Source organism: Musca domestica, unplaced genomic scaffold (assembly GCF_030504385.1).
Source record: "Musca domestica strain aabys unplaced genomic scaffold, Musca_domestica.polishedcontigs.V.1.1 44, whole genome shotgun sequence".
Classification (NCBI taxonomy): Eukaryota; Metazoa; Arthropoda; class Insecta; order Diptera; family Muscidae; genus Musca; species Musca domestica.
Genome location: NW_026712334.1, coordinates 1,865,750 through 1,884,999, shown reverse-complemented (window position 1 = coordinate 1,884,999; position 19,250 = coordinate 1,865,750). Strand labels below are relative to the sequence as shown.

General features: G+C 33.8%; 1 protein-coding gene and 1 long non-coding RNA gene across 3 annotated transcripts in view; one reads left to right on the top strand and one right to left on the bottom strand.

Annotated features, from left to right (window-relative positions):
* The window catches only part of LOC131804446 (uncharacterized), a 593,503-nt gene that overhangs the window by 471,700 nt on the left and 102,553 nt on the right, over positions 1-19,250 (top strand). The gene's annotated exons all lie outside the window — the stretch shown is intronic.
* LOC131804449 (uncharacterized) lies at positions 18,521-19,157 on the bottom strand. Its single transcript, XR_009343141.1, has 2 exons — positions 18,906-19,157; positions 18,521-18,846 (listed from the first exon to the last, which is right to left on the bottom strand). It is a non-coding gene; the product is annotated as an uncharacterized LOC131804449 (long non-coding RNA).

Genomic DNA, 19,250 nt, shown 5'->3' with positions numbered 1-19,250 from the left:
ACGACAAACAATGGCATATTAAAAAACATCCCAGCAGTTAAAAATGTCATAGCGGAAAAATTAATATTGAATGACATTTTTGATGAATTGGGGTTTAGGAAGAAAAACATATTTCAATGTGGATTTTATTTAGGATATATCATATCTATTTGGAGGTTTTAGTTTGTAATAGAAAATATATATTTTCTTGTATTTTGACAAAATAACTGAAAGAAAATTTTTTTTTAAAATTGTTCTATAAAAAATATTTGATATTTTTGATTTGTTCAATGTATTTTCACATAATATGCTAGATGTTTTTCGGTAAGAAAAATAAATTTTATATAGTTGAATGGGGAACATGACACTTGTCCATTGGCCCCTTCTCTCAGAAACAAATATGACAATTTGCTTTCGTTTTTGACTTATTCAAAAATTTCAGGTGTAGATATTTTGTAAAAACAGCAAAATGACAAATAATTGCTAGACATAAATCCATTTCACACGGAGGACCATACAAATTGCAACACTTTCCCATTCTAATTTAATTTTTTGCTCAGCATGAGTTTGGGCGCGGTGGCGTATACGCATTATTATCACACCTAAGTGAAATTATTTGTTTTCATTCATAATACGCTCCGATGAACGCATATATTTTGCTCATTACAGTTTCTCACGAGAAAAGCAAATGTTTAGAGCAAGTCATGGTTGTTTCGTGAAAATTTGTATTGAAATTGTCACTTTCGATATATTATTAAAAAAAACAGTGAAACCCAATTAAAAAATCCCAAAGTATGTTATGAGTCATAATTATTAGTGTCAACACTAATAAAATACATCAAATGAGAGGGTGTTTTTAGAAAGTCGCACAAATAACTGTACAAAAAAATATTTAAAATGTACTTTTGGACTTAAATTCTACATTTCTAGTGTTAGAGTCCTGGACTATGTTATGAAGAGTGTGGATTTGCACATAGGGGGGCTTCCAACATATTGAAGTGTTGTAGGGTATCACATTGTCGCACGACTGTAGCCTGTGCTTACTTGTTTGCATTTTCTACTATTACAGAGAGCAATGTTTTTTTTAAATAAAACCGACAGCTTTGCAATATTTGCTGATCGCTACCAATTTCATGATTTCGTTTTGGCCCTTTTCAGCTTTTTGATATGATGACTTTGGTGTAAACAAGCTCTATATGTGTCGATCATTCACATTAACTTCCAAAAAATCAGCAGAACAAAATAGTGAGTAATATGAAGTTAAGCCAATGGGGAATACTCCGGAGTTAATCAATCTACACTTAACATATTTATGACAATAAAACTAAATTCTTTACTTTATTGCTAAAAATAATGTTTTATTGAATCCATTTAAACATAAAGCAACGTTTATTAAAAATAAATATGTTTTGCATATACTACAAAAATATTAAATTTGAACAGCTGCAGACTTTAGGATCTCTTTTGTTGATTTTATTTTGTGGCTACAACAAATAACATACAAATTCCAGACATAAATCCATGGTTGAGACAGTCACATGGTAACACTTTACAATTTTACATTAATTATTTGCCCAGCATGAGACTGAAGCTTTCCTTTCGCTCCACAGGCAAGAATCACTAATTTGTTTTAAAATCTATGTAATATGTCTTACTATGACTTTTTACGCGAACATCAATCATGGCAAGGCATGGGACCGAAAGGTGTGGTAAGGGCGTATACGCACCATCATCATCACATCCAAAAGAAAAGTTTTGTTTTCCTACGTAATACGCCTCAATGAAAGCAGATATTTTTTGTTCATTTCAGTTTTTCGTAAGAAATTGAAATTTTTTGATATTGTCAGAGTTGTTTCTTGGTATAGGAAAATAATAATGGAGATCGGGAAACAGGACTTTCGAAATTGAAAAAAAAAATATGATGACTACAGTGACACTCAAATACAGCTGTGAAATCTCAAAGAGAATCCTATAAAATTTCTATAGAATTGTAGTTTTATGTTTTATGTCTTTGCCCACTTCCACTCATGAAGTGAGGAAAGACAGCGTTTAAACCAGTAAGGAAAGCTCAAAAGTCGGGCGGGGCCGACTATATGATACCCTACACCACTATGCATATTAAGTAGAGCTCTCTTAAAAAGGTTTATACAGGGCATTTCAGAGCTCTATGAGATATTTGGTACAAAATCAAAATCTATCTAATTCTATCGTGCATTTTACGAACTATAGCTATCTCTGAACCGGATTTCTTTAAATTTGACGTATTAGCTTCTAGACTGAATTCGGTCTTATGTACGAAAATTCAGGTGATTTGGGCTGATATTGACCATTTAGTGCACATTTAACCCGAAATCGGATGAAGATATATATGGGAGCTATATCCAAATCTGAACCGATTTCGATAAAATTTAAAACAGCTATTCCTGTGCTCCATCTAATACCTGGTACCAATCACGGATGTGGAGTTAATATTACGAATGTAAGGGACTAAAACACTAAATCGGATGAAACATATATATGGTTGCTATATCTATATCTGAACCGATTTTCACTAAATTTGATATACTTGCTTCTAGGCTGAATTTGGTCCGATGTACAAAAATTCAGTCAATTTGGACTTATATCGGCCATTTGGTGCACAATTAACCCGAAATCGGATGAAGATATATATGGGAGCTATATCCAAATCTGAACCGATTTCGATAAAATTACAAACAGCTATTTCTGGGCTGTATCTAATATCTGGTCCCAAATATCATTCTTGTGGAGTGCATATTACGAATGTGAGAGGCTTAAAGACCAAATCGGATAAAACATATATATGGGAGCTATAGCTGTTTCCAAACCGATTTTCTACAAATTTGTTGTATTTGCTTTAAGGCTAATCACGGTCACATGTGCCAAAATTCGGGCCATTCGGGCTGATATTGGCCATTTGGTGGTCAATTAACCCGAAATCGGATGAAGATATATGTGGGAGCTATATGCAAATCTGAACCGATTTCGATAAAATTTAAAACAGTTTTTTCTGTGCTCCACCTAATACCTGGTACCAAATATCACGGTTGTGGAGTGCATAGTAGGAATGTGAGGGACTTAAAAATCAAATCGGATGAAAGATATATATGGGAGCTATAGCTATATCTGAACCGATTTTCTCCAAATTTGATATACTTGCTTCTAGGCCGAACTCGGTTGGGTGTGCCAAAATTCAGGTAATTTGGACTGATAGTGAACATTTGGTGCACATTTAACCCGAAATCGGATGAAGATATATATGGGAGCTATATCTAAAATTGATCCGATTCTCACCAATTTCAATAGGGTTCGTCCTTGGGCCAAAAAAATATTGTTTGGAAAATTTCATCTCAATCGGATAATAAATGCGACCTGCATTTTGTTCACAAGAATACATGGACAGACGGACGGACGGACGGACTGACATGCATAAATCGACTCAGAAGGTGATTCTATGAAGGTTCTCAAAAGTAACTATGGGTCTACCTCGTTTCCTTCTCCATGTTACAAACAAATGCACAAGACATAATACCCTTACCACTATGTGGTGTAGGGTATAAAAAGCGAGAAATGTGAATCCATAACTTTTTATTTTCCTAGAATTATGGTAGCTTTTGCATGAAAACTGCTTTTACAAGTGGTGTGCTGTTCAATATATTCATGACACTGTCCAGAAACTGTCCCAAGGAAAGAATGAAGTACATGAAAACAAGATTTTGAGATTGTTTTTATAGTGAAAAATAAAGTCACTATGAAATAAGTAATTTAAATTTATACTAGAAATACAACGTTTGTCTTTGGATTGGGACATTTTTTTTATGAAATGTTTATATAACAGCAACAGTTTCCAAAATATGCCTTTAACGACTTCCAAGTTGTTCGTATTTAACCATTTAGTGTTTAAAGCAGAGTTTTATAATAATATCCAAAATTACTTGACATTAGATACAATCTAACCACTTTTCCTGTAAAAAAGATAAAATTTAACTTTAAAGAATAAAAACTTGCAAGATTTTACGGGTATAGAAAGCTTGTTTGTTAATACACAAATCGTATGTATTTTTTAAAAATTTATTTCTCATTTTCTTCCAATTTCACAGTTCAATAATCAGTCTCGTTCGTGAAAATTCCAAATCGATAGCACTTGCTTGAAGATCAGAACCCCAAACGAGTTTTGTGTTCTTAAGCCTTTATATATTTTTTCACATACAGAGGGACCCTTATATTTTAAGATATATTTCGCAAGATCATTGGTACAGAAAGATTTTCAAGTACCTATGTATTTTTATAGGTATTATGAATTTGAGTAGTCCTCACAAATATTATTCCCACAAGGTTATACACCGATATTCCTATCTTGCTGAGCCGAGTTTCTAGTTTTTGAGGATTTGGACCACAAAGAGAATTTCCTGACTTTGCAGTTTCTCTGCAGGTTTAGCATGGGATAAAAAGTTAAGAAAGGGCCATTGCCTATCAGTGTGGATGGGTTTCGGGTAATATTTAGAGTGTGAAATGGACCATAACTTTTGTGTAAAAAATACCAAAATGCAGAAATGTATTAAAAAAGAATTTCTCTAACTTTACATATAAGTTTAACCCTACCCGACTAACTATCGTCCAAGTGACCCCCGTATGGGGGAATTATTGTATTCATCAATTTACACATTCTCAAATACTCCGCTTTGTTTTTGCATGAACAAAACAATATTAAATTTCCTCGAACATTACAACGCGTTGTTCCACATGCGATTGACTTTTATGACATGCAAGAATCCTAATGTCCTATCGTTGATGTTGTTGTCAATCGAATGATACCCTTGTCGTCGATACAATTGGTAGCTGGGGAATGATGTTTTTCTTATGACAATGCTGTTCAAAGTTGTAAAACTCAAAGGCAATGGCTTTAAACCGAACAATGGACAAGTGTAGCGATGATTGGTATGTGTTGTTGAAATTTTGCTCGAAATTGTGTCTAGTGAGGAGTAGAGATGAAGATTTTTAAAAGATTGAAATATTCCACAATTCACATTGCATTAGGCATCCATCAAAAGATTCTTCGCCCATGCATTCAAAAACATTCCACACACATCAAAATGTTTGGAAATTTTTCAAAGAGTGTCAGTTGCAGCATGTTCGAACAGAAGAACCAGCCTGGATGTTACGCAGTGTTTAAACAAAAGACCTTGCGATGTTGAACATTTCCTGTGAGTTTTAGGAAGCTACTCAAAAGAATTGCCAGGAATGTCTGGAAAACAATGTACGCGACCAAAGGCTGATTTCCTCGTGCATTTGGCGCTTGTATAGCAGCTACCAAATTAAGAATACTAAGAAAACATTGTGATATTGGGTAAATTATCACGAATTCGGTCGTAATTGACATTAGCATCAGCAACATCGAACTTTTCACTTCAGGCAACAAAGAAAAACAAATAAAGGAAGATTTCAAATGATAAAATTTTAGTCGAAACCTTAGCAAAAAATAGAAGAATTTCATGTAGAGGTAAAGGACTTGTTATACCAAACATCGTCGTTGAAATTAAATATTTGCCTGAGAAATGTAGTCAAATCTGGAATTTTTTTACAAATTCCAAAAAGTGCAATAACTTACACCACAACAGAAAGAAAATAGACTCAAAAGAGCTAAAGAGTTGCTTCGCTTGGCCGAAAGTGATGAACTGCCGAATTTGAATTTCTCCGATGAGAAAACATTTGTTGTCCAGCAGCAGTTTATTAATCGACCGTGTCATCAGAATAAAAAAATACCAAAGTGTCGATCACTTCAAGCAAGCGCTTCGTTGGGAATGGGTCAAAATACCGCAGAGCAGTGTGACGATTTCATTGGCGGTTTGAAGGCCATAATTCGTACCAAAAGTGACCAATTCGAACAAATCTAAACTTATTCTAAAATTTGATGCTATTTCCGATATTTTTTTCTTTCATTCAAAAATAAAAAAGTAAATTTATGTCGTTTGAAATTTTTGCAGTTTTTTTATCTCACCCTATATATCCAACTCAGAGTCGATTTAACAAATTTAATTTAATTTAACAAATTTGGCGGAGGGATTTGTACTACTTCTAGTACCAAATAACATTGCTGTATAATGCATCATATTATATTATTATATTAAAAACATTTATTGAAGCAATAGATAGACCGGACCGAGTTTCACCTAATGAAAATATTCGGTTGATTATGAAACAATCTATCCAATTTGGTCTCATATTGCATATATGGTGAACAATAACCGTAAAATCGGATGAAAATGTATATCGAATATGTATATATAATTTTGAACCAATCTCGATAAAATTTGTCAGATATATTTCTGGGCTGTATCTGATAGCTGGTACCAAATATCATTATTGTGGAGTGCATATTAACATGTGAGGGACATAAACACCAAATCGGGTGTACATACCCCTAGGCTGAATTCGATCGGAAGTGCCACAATTCACTCTATTTAGGCTGATATTTGTGCACGACAAACCTGATATAGGATATAGATATATGTGGGAGCTATATCCAAATCTGAACCGATCTTGACAACATTTTAAACACTTATTTCTTAGCTCTATCTGGTACTAAACAATATTGTTTGCGAGGGACTCCAAAAACCCTAAATCGGATGAATAATATAAATGTTAGATAAAGCTATATATGAACCGATTTTTAACAAATTTGAAATACTTATTTCTAGGATGAATTCAGTTGGAATTGCCAAAATTCAGTCCATTTGGGCTGATATTAGCCATTTGGTGCTATATATCCTATATCCTAATCTGATCAGATCTAGAAAAAATTTGGCAGAGGTATCTTTGAGCTCAAAAAGTTATCTGGTACCAAATATCATTGTTATTAAACACCATATCGGAAGAAAAATATATATAAGGGGTTCTAAGCTATATCTTAACCGATTTTCACTAAATTTGATGTACCTTCTTCAAGACTGAATTCGGTCGGATGTTCCAAAATTTAGGTCATTTTGACTGATATTGGCCATTTGGTGCACAATAAACCCGAAATGGGTTGAAGATATATACAGGGATGCCCATATTCGATGGACCCATCTGGCAACGCCATAACTTTTGACAGAGATGTCACATCGCTTAATGACATACCGCGTTTGAAGCGTCAGTCCAAGCAGATTTTTACCATGAACCAATACACGCCACGCGAGCGCTCTGAAATTTACATTCAACAGAAGAAGACAATTGTGAAAACTCAAAGTGCTTTTAAAACATTAAAAAATGTGAGAAGTGCGCTTTCTAAGAACACCATCAAGCGTTTATACGAAAAATTTTCGACTGGTAAGGCTCTTTCTAATCCGAAGAGGCCATATAAAAGTCGACCAAGGCGATCGGCCGAGAATATCGCTGCCGTACGAGCCAGTGTTGAGAGGTCCCCAAGAACATACCAAAAACGCCGTTCTCAGCAGTTGGGCATGGCTCGGTCCACTTTACAACGGATTATTCGCATTGATTGATATTTGAAGTCAAAGGTTCACGTTAACAAGCCAAGGACCGTTGAAGGGCTTAAGGACAACATTCGTGAAGAAATAGCCGCTATTCCGGCCGAAATGTTGGCAAAAACGATGGAAAATGCAGCAAAAAGGGCACAATACGTCATTAACGCCAGAGGCGGCCATTTGAGAGATATCATATTCAAAAATTGATGTAAATAAATCTACTTGGAACAAATTAAATGATTAACATTGCCAACCGCCAAATTTTTATTTTTTTCTTTGATTTAAAAAAAAAAAAAACATGGGTCCGTCGAATATGGGCAACCCTATATATGGGGGACATATCTAAATCTGGAACGATTCTCACCAATTTCAATAGGGTTCGTCCGAGGGCCAAACAAATATTATTTGTTAAATTTCATCTCAATCGGACAACAAATGTGACCTGCACTTTGATCACAAAGGACAGACAGACTGGCTGACATGCATAAATCGACTCAGAAAGTGATTCGATGAATATCTTCAAATGTGACTATGGGTCTATCTCGCTTCCTTCTAAATGTTACAAACAAATTCACAAAGACATAATACCCTTACCACTATGTGGTGTAGAGTATAAATATTTTTCAATTCAATATTCTTAATTGACTTTCACATATGTACTTTGCAGTTGTATATGTGTGCGAATGGTTTATGACGTCAATTTAACTTTCATAATTTTAACGCAATTTATTATTGTAAATCGTTCAATTGAATTTAACTTAATTCGTCCCGAATCAATCGAATGTTGTGTTGAATTATACACAAATGTCGTTATTTGTTAATTATTTATCCACACATTTGTTTGTCTCGGCGTCCTACATTCATGTGGATAAATGAAAATAAATTCACCTGTCTGTGATAAATTTATTATACAAACAAATAATCGTGTTTGTTATTTTTAAAATTAATCGATTGATGTTGATTAAAAAGTCAATGTTAATTTTCAACGAGTAATTACATTCAATGCTAATGGGTGGGAAAATTGTTTTGCTTTTGATGTTAAAAAGTATTGGTGGCAATGTAGTTAAATATGTATGTGTGTATATTTTTGCGCCTTAATTAAGGTCTACGAAAATTCATGCTTGCCAGGTTTTTTGAAAGTTTTGGTTCAACTAAGTAAAATCATTTTTGCTGCTGAAAATTTTAAAAAATAATTGTTGATCTTTGTGTAGCATTACAATTATTGAAAATATAATTTTCAACCAATGAAATATATACGATTATTAACAGTTATTCTGATATCTTTTTAAGGGAAAGAGCTGTAGCTGTACGTCATATCCCAACATTACGGGATATGGAAGCCAACAAGTCTGACTGTAAATTAATTATTTCCATTACTACCTGTCATTATAAATTCATAGATCTACGTCATATTTAAATTATAGTTTAAACTGGTTTAGATTCAAATATTTTCCCCATTAAATTCCAGATATTTCATCATCTCATTTCTTACTTATTATTTTCATTTTATCTAATGGCTTTATTTGAGGGTTGTTATACATAAAATATGACTTTATTGCGACAACAATAAACACAATTTGATGAAACCGGAAATAAGGAATGACTGCCACCGGAAATACCACAAATGTTGGCGGCAATTAAGCGTTATTTGTAGCAAAATGAAAGGTAAAAGAAAAAAGAAGAGAACATCTTTACCGACTTCAAGAGGTAGAATATTGATCTGATAAGAGAAGATGCAGTCCTTAGAACAGTGCCTTTGCTGTCACAAAAATTTTGCAATGGTCTTTTGGAAAAAATCGGTAAATAAAACCACCTCCATATTTCAAATCCAGATTCCAACGGAGACCTCAATATCAAATTTGAGAATTCTAGGCCTAATTTAGTAGCATTTGGCACTTTTCGAATAATTATAGTAGGAATTTTCAAAACAGTATCCATATATCAACTTTAGATACCATCAGTAAAATCTGTATCAAATTTCAGGATTCCAGCTCTATCCTTTCACCCAATACCAGAGTTGGTATTTTTCGTACAACTATAGTACACATTTCCAAAACCACCTCCATATCTCAATTCCAGATACCAACAGAGACTTTAATATCAAATTACACAAAACCAACTTAAGAACCATTTATTACTTTTCGTAAAAATATAGCATGTGTTTTTAAATCGCCGTCAAATCCTAAACACAGATATAGGTATAGTAATATTATAATCAAATTTATGAATTTTTTCCATCCCTTCATCCAATACCAAATACGGTACCATTCAGTACTTTTCGTACAATTATAGTACACATTTCCGATACTATTTCCATATATCCAGGCTACACATTAACAACTAAAAAAACAATAAGTTCGGCCGGGTCAAACTTTTAATACCCTCCACCTTAGGGTAAATCAAACATTAGAAGAAATGTGGCAAAAACCATTAAAATGCCGATTATGGGGAGGTACCGTTATATGGGGATTACACCAAAACGTGGACCTATAATTACAATGTTTCGCCACGAACTAGGACCCATTATGACCCACAAATACCAATTTTTGACAAATCAGTGAAAAAATGTGGCAAAAACCATCAAAATACCGAATATCGGGAGGTACCGTTGTATGGGGGCTATACCAAATCATGGACCCATACAAGCAATGTTTCGCCACCGGAGGTGGAACCCATTATAACCAACAAATACCAATTTTCAAACAAATCCGTAGAAAAATGTGGCAAAAAAACTAAAATACCGAATATCGGGAGGCACCTTTATATGGGGGCTATACCACAACGTGGACCTATACATGCAATGTTTTGCTACACGCTCAGGGACCCGTTATGACCTACAAATACCAATTTTCAGACAAATCCGTGAAAAAATGTGGCATAAATCATCAAAATACCGAATATCGGGAGGTACCGTTATATGGGGACTATACCAGAACGTGGGCCGATATATGTAATTTTCAATACAACCATCCTAGACACAAATAATGTGGGCTGTATCGTGATTTCAACAGACAGACAGACAGACAGACGGACATCGTTAAATCGACTTAGAATTTTATGCTGATTATGAATATATATATACTTTATGGGGCCTAAGACGAATATTTAAGGATCTTACAAACGGAATGACAAAGTTAATATACCCTCCTTTCCAAGGTGGAGGGTATAAAAAAATGACCTAATACAAAATACCACATTTCAAATTTCAACCTCTATCTTTTCACCAAAAATTACTGTTATGGAGTGCATGTTATGCATGTGAGCGACTTTAATATAAAATCGGATAAAACATATATATGGGAGCTATAGATATAGCTGAATCGATTTTAACCAAATTTGAAAAACTTGTTTCTATGATGAATTCAGTCAGAATCACCAAGATTCAATCAATTTTCGCTGATATTAGCCATTTGGTGAACATTAAACCTGATATCGTATAAAGATATTTATGGGAGCTATATATAAATTTGGACTGATTCTTACCAACAGACGGACTGTCATGAATAAATCGATTCAGAAAGTGATTCTATGAATATCCTCCAAAGTAACTATGGGTCTATCTCGCTTCGTTCTCCATGTTACAAACCTTACCACTATGTGGTGTAGGGTGTGCAAATATAGTACAATCTAGTACTTTTCATACACTTGTAGTACCCATTTCCAAAAGCATCTCTTTATCACCAACAACCACCAACAGGGACCCAAATACACAAATTTAAAAATTCCAACTTCATTCTTGCACCCTAAACCAAACTGTTCCAAATGTAGTATTAAAGGGTGAGATAAAATCTGCAACAAAGTCAAACGCCATAATTCTTACTTTTTTTTAAATTTATTGAATGAAAGCAAATGTCGGAAATAGCATAAAATTTTATAATAACTTTGGATTTGTTCGAATTGATCACCTTTGGCACGATTTATGGCCTTCAAACGGCCAATGAAACAGCTTGCTTGAGGTGATCGACACTTTGGGTATTTTTTAGGGCCAACCTTGCTTTCCAAAATACTCCAGATATAATAATCCAATGGATTGGTATCCGGAGATTTTTGTGGCCATTGTGAAGCGAGGAACCTCATTATGTAACCATTTTTGGGTGGCCCATGCTGAGTGCGATGGCGTTTGTATGCCCAAGGCTTTATAACACCCTAAAGAATATTTTCGCGATAATGTTCGGCATTAATTCTAATGCCACGGTCGATTTATACGAGCGGAGAGCGGATGTTGAATAATGTAGCTAAAATCATCAAAGTACCGAATCTCAGGAGGTACCGTTATATGGGGGCTATACGAAGACGTAAACCTGCACAGACAATTTTCTGTCATAGGTTGTAGTATTCATTACGAACTTAAAAACGGAATGACAATCTTAATGTACCCTCCATACTATGGTGGAGGGTATAAAAACAACATGAATTGCTGCCCGTAACTACAAAATATGCATATTTATACCCTACAACACTATGTGTTGGGGGTATTATAAGTTTGATTGGGCCAAAAATTATGTAACACCTCGAAATATTGGTTTCCCACATAGGAAAGTATATATGGATCTTCCTATCTCGCCGACCTGAGTCGATCTAGCTATGTATGTCCGTCCGCCCGTCTGTCCATGTTAATTTGTAATCACTCTACAGGTCGCAATTATGGCCCGATCTTCATTTAAACATTTAAAATGTAGGTGGGGTTAAGGTCAGAATAGAACCCTATTTCTTTTGGAGATGATCGCATAATATTTAGGGGTTTAAATGGACCAAAAACTGAAAAATTTCCTGATTTTGCAGTTGTTCTACAGGTCACAATTATAGACCAATCGAAACGAAAGTTAGAATGGAGCTAGAGCTTTGGGCTGGGCAGAAGCCTTCCAATTTTGATGATCATCGGGTAATATTTAGTGGTTGAAATATACCATAGCATTTTTGATAAATAAAGGACAAATTTAACTTATACGCACGACTATAGCCTTTGCTTACTTGTTTTTAAGATGCATTTTTTAGATACTGTCGGATCCGCACAAATTTTGTTCTTTCTTTACTGGTTTAATTACTTAGAGGATTTTTTGGCAATTAATTGCCATTGAATAGATGTATTGATTTTGAAATTATATTGTTGTGTCCCTTGGAACTAATCAAAGGAATCTGTTTTACTCAATGATTTATCATTTTTATGGAATTTTTCATATTTTGGGTATTTCAAGATATTTTGCTATTTAAAATTTTATAGAAGACACCTCCTTATCTCTGTTTTTAACTTTATTAGCCATTGTTGTCCTAAAACAAAACCCCAAATCATTATATGTGTATTTTCTAATATTTTGCCATCGGGCAAATCAAATACATAAATTTCTATGGCATGATATGGCAAAATAATGAAATTTGCATAAACAAATAATTTAATTAAAACACAGACTTAATAATCTATTTGCATTATTTAGCAGAGACTTTTCAACTCTTCTTTTATTGTGTGCGTCTGTCACAATAAAATTTATGATGTGATGCTTTAAATCCAAAAACATGTTTAAATAATTGTGTACAACAGCAAAAAAAGGTTGTTTCTATTTGCATAAATTAATTGCATAGAGAGGAGAATGGAAGAAGAAAACATTTTTGTTTCTCGTTTTTTGTGTTGTTGTTTTTCCTGGAAGTACTATTTCTCACCTCAGGGGACCAATCCTTTTTTCCGGTGCGGACTTTTTCAATATGGGCTACTCACCGATTGGGATTTTTTCAGGAATTGTGTATGGAGGAAGGAGTCATATGGTTATTTAATCACATTTTAAGTGCCTTGGGTAAAAAATTAAAAACATTTTAAAATTTTTGAAAATTTTTGCATATTTTTGAAATTATAAATAAATTGTAGTGCCCCATATCCATATTACAAATTAATGGAAATAAAATACAAATGAACTTTTTGTCACTTAAAATGCCGATTTAGTGTTTTTAATTTTGTGAGTCAAATATTTTGTAAAGTAGAGCCAGGAAGTTACCAAAGAGCTTCCAAGAATTTGTCACCTTTGAACAATGTGAAGCAAATGTTAATTAAAAGTTTCCAGTAAACAAGCTATTTCTTTTCCAGGCAATATATGACATGTTATAAAAATGGAATTGTTTGAGCCTAACAGTTTATTAGTTTGTATACTTTGGGCTACTTTGTAAAGCCGAAACAAATCTTATTAAAGTGATCCTAATACACAATTTTTATTGCCGTACATTAGATAAGTGGTCGCGACTGCGTCAAAGTTCATCTTAAAATTTTAAACGCGTTCCAACAGTTCGTGTTCGGCTTTTCTTGTACTCAAAATGCACAATTTGTTCAGTTGGACAAAATTTTTTTCAAAATTTAACTTCATACCTCGTACTAAATTTCTAGACTTTCAAGGTCTTATATGTTTTTTAAGTCTGTTTCTTTTTTGGACAAAATAATTGGTAAATGATTACCTTTTACACCAAAAAGTCGTCAAAATCTTTCATTTTGAAGTTTACCGTGGAGGACATTAGTAAAAGCATTGCACAACGGACTCTCATCCTATTTTTTCTGGATTTCAGCTCCTTAATTTCCCCCTTTACCAAATTAGTACCATTTAGTACAATAGTACGCCTATTAAAAACCAGCTCCTTCTTTCAACCACAGGCACCAACATTGACATTAATATCAATTATTAGGATTTCAGTTCTATTCCAGTACCAAATTTAGTACTATTTAGTATTTTTCTTACAATTATTATATATATTTTTAAAACCTCTCTCAGATCTAAACACCACATACCAATAGATGCCTCATTATCAAATTTCGTTATTCCAGCTATATCCTTTCGTCCAATATGCAATTTAGTACCACGAAGTATTGTTCGTACAAATACAGCATGCATTTTCAAAACCACCTTCATATCTCAATTTCAAATACCAACACAGACCTAAATTTCAAATTTGAGTATTCCACATCTACCCCTTCATTATTACTATCTAGAACTTTTCGAATCAATACCAAAGTGAGTACTATTTAGTACTTTCTGTACAATTATAGTACACATTTGCAAAACCAACTCAATATCTCAATTACATATATAAATTAATATTTATATAATTTTCGGGATTCCAGTTCAGTTCCTTTACCCAATACATAATTTAATACTAACTATTGCTTTTAGTACAAATATATCACTCATTTCAACACCACCGCCAAATCTTAGACAAAAATGCCATCAGTAATATAATTATCAAATTTCAGAATATTATGCCACCCAATACCAAATACAGTAGCATTCAATTCGTACTTCCGTACAATTATAGTACACATTACCAAAACCAGTTCCATATCTCCAGGCTATACAGGAACTTAGGGTCGCAAATTTCAGATTTCAAGCTCTATCTGTTCACATAATACCAAATTGTACTAAATATAGTACTATTAATACTTTAGAACACATTTCCAAGACCACCTCTTTATCACAAACCTACGCCCAAAAGGGACCCCAAAACAAAGTTTTAAAATTCCAACTTCATCCGTTCACCCTAAGCCAAACTCTTCTAAATTTCGTACCATTTAGTACAGTTCGTACTCCTAGTACACATTTCCATAACCACCTATATATTCAAACTTCCAACCTTGATTCTCATACCAAATTTCATTTTTAGCTCTATCCGTTCACATAATATCAAATGGTACCATTTTAAGAGTTTAGTACCATTTAGAACTTTTCGTTACCTCAAAGTTTGAATTCCCAAAAACCCTTTGCTACATCTCTCCTGCACTCTATCATTGACATCTATCTGCACTCCATCCGACACTGAAATTTCAGAATTCCCTTTCTTACGCTTTTAATACGAATTTCCAAAAACCCTGGCTATGATAGGCTACATACACATGATACATCTGATTATGGCTTCAATATATATGTTTCAAACGATTTCATGGCCTACTCTTGCCAAAGCAAAAATACAGGGTGAGATTAAAAAACTGCAACCGATTTCAGATTGCTGTAATTTGTAAGCCACTCGTCCGAACTCTGTTAAAATTATTCCAGCGACAGCTCATTATATCGTTTACAAGCGTGCAAAAGCATTTTGGCTGGAAAATCACAAGTGGCTATCGTTAGAGCACTCCAGCATTGAAATGTGAATAAATCTTTTGTGTCTCGTACCATCGCTCGTTACCGTGATACTGGTAGCGTAGCCCGACGCCAATGGAGTAGACGGAAGAAAACAGCAACAGCAGCAGAAATGGTTTGAAAAGTAAAAAAGCCACTTGATCGAAACCCGCGACGCAGTGGCCGAAAAATGGCTCGTGAGCTGAACATATCGCAATATTCCATTCGGAAAATATTGAAAAATGTGCTCGGGGTAAAGCCATTAAAATTCCAAAAAGTGCAAGAACATACACCGCAATAGAAAGAAAATAGAAAATATTCTGGAGGGTGTATTGAAGCCTTGGGCACGCAAACATTTTGGCCGCAGACCTTGGACATTCCAACAGGACTCAGCACCATCGCACTCAGCACGAGCCACCCAAGAATGGTTACAAAATGAGGTTCCTCGCTTTATTTCCAGCGAACAATGGCCACCAAAATCTCCGGACTATTGTGTCAGGAGTATTTTTGAAAATAAGGCAGAGTGTGACTTTTTCATTGACCGTTTGAAGGCCATAATTCGCGCCAAAAGTGACCAATTCGATCAAATCTAAACATTTTCTAAAATTTGATGCTATTTCCGACATTTTTTTGCTTTCATTCAATAGAATTAAAAAAAATGTAAAAATTATGTTACGAAAAAAATGATGTTGGGTATAATTCACCTAACAGACTTTCCTCACAGGTTAATATTATATTCCAGCTCCTATCCATTGAAACACTTGACTGGGTCCCTTTTACCTTTTTCTCGTCTAACACAAAATTGTCTTCCCCCTCTTTTAACGCAAATATTTATCGCCAAATACATGTTTCTAATTTGATTGTTCTCAATCCTCAAGATTTAATTATATTTTAATTATTTAAAACATAGCAACGACATCAACGTGATTTGATGTATTTTGATAGATTATATTCAGCTGTTGAGCTTCATTAGTAAGATATTTTGCAATATTTTAAAGTGTTCACAAAATTTATGATAATAACAATATCACAATAAGTTATCTGCACGCAATACTTTAAGAATGTTTTAATTCAATTCAAATTAAATTCATTTACTATCACTGTCTGCCTGAATCCTTTCATTAAATTCTAATTGTGGTTTATTCAACAAATGAAAAGGATAATTATGAAATAAGTCCAACAAATTTAGTTTTGATTAATCCATGGTAATGAATGAAATCGCAAAGCACAATGAAATAAATTGGGATAATTAACTTTCAAACCCACAATTTTTTTCAGGCAGAAGAAAATTAGTTGGAAGGAAAGGGGTCTTATATCTTTCAGGGTTCAGGGTTTCAGGGTTGTTTGAGAAATGGCTTAAGCAAGATAACAAATGTGACCCTACCAATAGTCATGAAATTTTTTATGAGTTTATAGTTTAGGACAACGTTAAAGCCTAGCAAAATGAACCACAATTTCGTGTAAAAAGACTAAAATATTATTATTTTTTTTTTTTTTCATTTTTCATTTTTTTTTTATTTTCTGTCCATATTTAGATATAGCCCCTTTATATTTCCCTTTTTTCATTGCAAGTTACGCACCTAACTATTTTACGATCGTCGTTGCAGTTATGCACCTAACCATTTCACGATCATCCTTTAAGGCTGAATTTTGGATAATTTGAACAAAGTGCGACTAGAATATAGTCTTCTCTATCTCACAATGTGCATATTAAAAGTAAAGAAAAAGGAGAGTGAACATCTTGCTAGCTTGTGATTTTAATATTAATAACGGAAATACATTTCGAAACAATTTTAGGGGCCGAACTAGTAAATAAAACAAGTTAATAAATATCAATCGGTTCTACCGATATATACCAATGTTCGATTATTTTAGTATGTTTAGACTTCTATTATGATTATTCAAATTGTTGATCCTCTAATTAAATACGATATAAATATTGCTATTTGCCAGGTTTGGACTATATTGGTTACATTCTTCATTTAATATGAGATATGTAATAATTCTAAGAAAATATTATAATGTGCCTGAGGAACCAACCGCAGCAATCCTTTACTTTAATGCATATAAAAAATATTGGTATGAGTAAAATTACAAGAAAATTGAACATTTATATCATATTTTATACGAAATCATAAATTCCGTATTCATCTCAGGTTTCTGGTTGAGAGAAATATATATTTAGATATAATCGCTGACTTGTATCGCAAGTTATGACAGATAAAAGTATTGAAGTTATTATCCTTTGTGGGTGAGCTGCCAGAAGAGTTTCGCAGATATATATCACTTTCACAACACATCTTGTATTACCAAAAATGTTTGTACAGGGTTGCCCATATTCGACGAACCCATCTGGCAATGCCATAACTTTTGACAGAGATGTCACATCGCTTAATGACATACCGCGTTTGAAACGTCAGTCCAAGCACATTTTTACCATGAACCAATACACGCCACGCGAGCGCTCTGAAATAGGTAAAATTTACATTCAACAGAAGAAGTCAATTGTGAAAACTCAACGTGCTTTTAAAACATTAAAAAATGTGAGAAATGCGCCTTCTAAGAACACCATGAAGCGTTTATACGAAACATTTTCGACTGGTAAGGCTCTTTCTAATCGGAAGAGGCCATATAAAAGTCGACCAAGGCGATCGGCCGAGAATATCGCTGCCGTACGAGCCAGTGTTGAGAAGTCCCAAGAACATCCCAAAAACGCCGTTCTCAGCAGTTGGGCATGGCTCGGTCCACTTTAAAACGGATTATTCGCATTGATTTGCATTTGTTCCCGTACAAAATTCAATTGACGCAAAGAATGTTGCCTGCGAACAAGCCTCGTCGATTGGAATGGGCCCAAAGGTCCGTCGAATGTGGGCAACCCTATGTGTGAAATTTGAAGAGAGTTTGATGCTTCCCAACATACCAAATTGACTTGAGAATAATATTTTAATAAGCTTTCAAAAATAAGCCTTAAGCTTGAGAAAATCTTGAGAATGTATTGAGAAATGCTTGTTTAACAATTATAGAATAATCGAAAGGGAACCCTTATTCATAAGCTTATTCTTGTAATTGCAGAATAAGCTTACGAAAGTAATATTATATCAAGCTTATTTTTTCAATGGTATAAAATATTTATTTTTTAATTATTTTACACATTTCATTCATTGATCGCCATCCCAGCTGTCGCTGCCTCCTGTTGCATTGATACCTAGATGATTTCTTTCCCCTTATTTGAGCTTCCGCATCTCCTCCACTAATTCTTCACTTCTCTTGAATTCTTGCAACTTTTTGACGCCTCTATTCTGAAATGAGATTGAAATAATATACACTACAGATTCCCAGATTTATTATTCATCATTACCTTAGAGTTTCGTCCAGAAATGAGTCTTAAATTCGCGTGATTTTGATTTTAACCAAAGAAAATATTTTTTTTGTCGACAATTTTCAAAAAAAAAAAAAAAAAAAAAAAAATCAAAACAAATTTGTCAACAAAGGACAGATTTGAGAAAAGTTTGTGCAAAAAAGTTTTTCTCTAGCATTGTTGAGGAATTCTTACGATAAACTATTTTCATAATATTATTCTCAAGCTGTATTGTATTTTTGGTATGTTGGGTTATTTCGTTTCTTGAACCCTGTATGGGTCAGGTAGCAAAAGAAATGGTCCGATCTTTACCATCTTTATAACAGAACTTGTGTTAATGAAAAT